Raw genomic sequence first — 2,255 nt, forward strand, 5'->3', positions numbered from 1 at the left:
CACTTTACAATCACTTAGAATTATGCTTTTTTTATAGATGAATACACATGGTCAGAGTGCCAAAAACAGCATGTAATGTAACAAAGATTTAATATTTGTTCAAAAATGTAATGGAAAGCTAAAGTGAACTTGATCGAAAATGTGTATTTTTTTTTTTTTTTAAGTTGAAAGTTTAATTCTTCATACCTCTATAGATATATTAAAAGATTTTATAAAAATACAAAAAATAGAATAATATACTAAATTACATTCACGATAGGAATTTTTATTTGTACTTATTAGATGTATTAAACTTTTAAATCAATCATGATTTAACAATATTTTTGGATTATTTTTCTTCTTTTTATAAGCTATAGTTATAGTGTTATCATAGAGTTGGATGAGAATTCAAATCTTAAACCTATCACAAATGTGTTATTTTTTAAGGTTAAATTAATAAATTTAGTTCTTGAACTTTGAGGCTCATGTCTCTATTTGATCATTGAATAGTTAAAATTACAATTACTCTTTGGACATTTAACTTTTTTTTCAATTCATGAAACTATTGATTACAAAAATGAAAGTTCTTGGCTATATAGACATAAAACTCAAATTTATACCTAATAAATCAATTATTATTATTTTATGTTAAATTACAAATTTAGTTCTTGAACTTTGAGGTTGTGTCTCTATTTGGTCACTGAATGATTAAAACTATAGATTTACTAATTTAGTCTTTTGGACATTTAAATTTTTTTTATGTTTAATTCAGGAATCTATTAGACACAAAATTGGCATAAAATTTGAATTTTATGTCTACTGAGTCAATTAATTTTTTTTAAAAAACAAATTGAATTTCTTAGTTGATTTGAATGAGGTTGTTGCGTTCTATTTCTCCCACATCGAAACACTTCTTTATCATACCACTGGAAGCCACAACTGCCGCCGAGTTTAGTTGCGCAAGCTTGTGACCCAAGACGGCGCGTTAGAGCGATGGAACGGGGAGGTCTCCATTGGGCCGGATCTGTGTATGGCTTTTTCTGGGCCGCCCATTTCAAGCATGGAGTAGGTCATTGGGCTTGGACGAAGGCCCATAGCGTGATGGGCCTTCTAAAGTGGAGGGGAACGCGTGAGGCTGGTTTCACAGAGCCAACGAAAAACACCTCCCTCTCCTTGCAGTGGAAGGATAACGGACCGTGTAAGTCAGGTCCAAATTGGGCCCGTGGGGTGGTTCTCAACGAGCCCATCACTTCCCAACACCACCCCCCACCCCCCCCCCCCCCCCCCCCCCCCCCCCCCACAAAATATATAATATAAAATTCATATATATGTTTAATCCGTATTCTTTTCTTTTTTTTTCCCCTAAATAATGATATCCGTATTCTTTTTTTTCTAAATAATGATAATTTCTTTGTATATATTTATTTGGTTTGGATTGGATTTGTGACAAAAACCAAAAATCATTTTCTTAAAATGAAATATTAAGAGTGTTTATAGGTTGAGTTGAATCACTTTTTAGTATAGATAACAAGAGGACCCACTTCGAATGAGGTAAATTTTTTCTGATTAAATAGAAATGGAGAAGGGAGCGGAGCGGAACGGAAAGAATTATTCTAAAATGTATCTAAATTTTATAGTTTTTACCAATGAGTGAACTCTTCTTTTAGTTCTCTTTATAATTTTTTTCATATTTAATTATTTCTAAGATAGAGACATTTTTTGTCCAGAAAAAAAATCATATTTTAATCTAAAACTTTTGTATATATTGTAATGTTTAAGTTACTTCATACCATATGAAATGAAATAGTTTAATATATGTTTGTACATAAAATATTGTTGTTTTTATAGGACAAAGTTTTAATGTTTTATTTAAATAAAATATATTGGAAATGACTCATTTAACCTGGAAAATTCTAAAAATTCTATAGGATTAAAAATAGATTTTAAATTTTTGTGAAGCAATGAATAAATTAAGAAAATAATTAATGGGGAAAATTTTTCACACGGGGATAGAGATGGAAAAGTCTTCCCTATTTCTACCTCATCCCATGGACATTATCCAACTCAATCATGGAACATTAGGGTTAGGTTGGTTAGGGTTGCTCGAAACATGTATTTAAATTTCTTTTCTAAAATGAAGCAAATGTTATATGTAAAAAAAAAATATTTAACTATTTATATATATTGAATTAAGTTAGATACTCAATTTCAATTTATGTTATCAAAATTTTCTTTCAAAATAGCTTAAAAAAAAAAAAAAAAACTATTTTCAGGAG

The 2,255-nt window shown here is 29.5% G+C and overlaps 1 non-coding gene across 1 annotated transcript; it reads left to right on the forward strand.

Moving 5' to 3' along the window:
* Positions 1-923: 923 nt before the first annotated feature.
* On the forward strand, positions 924-1,231 carry LOC150037298 (signal recognition particle RNA). Its single transcript, XR_016528861.1, has one exon.
* The last annotated feature ends 1,024 nt before the right edge of the window (positions 1,232-2,255 follow it).

This window comes from Benincasa hispida, chromosome 3 (assembly GCF_027475165.1).
Source record: "Benincasa hispida cultivar pf3 chromosome 3, pf3_genome.v1.1, whole genome shotgun sequence".
NCBI lineage: Eukaryota > Viridiplantae > Streptophyta > Magnoliopsida > Cucurbitales > Cucurbitaceae > Benincasa > Benincasa hispida.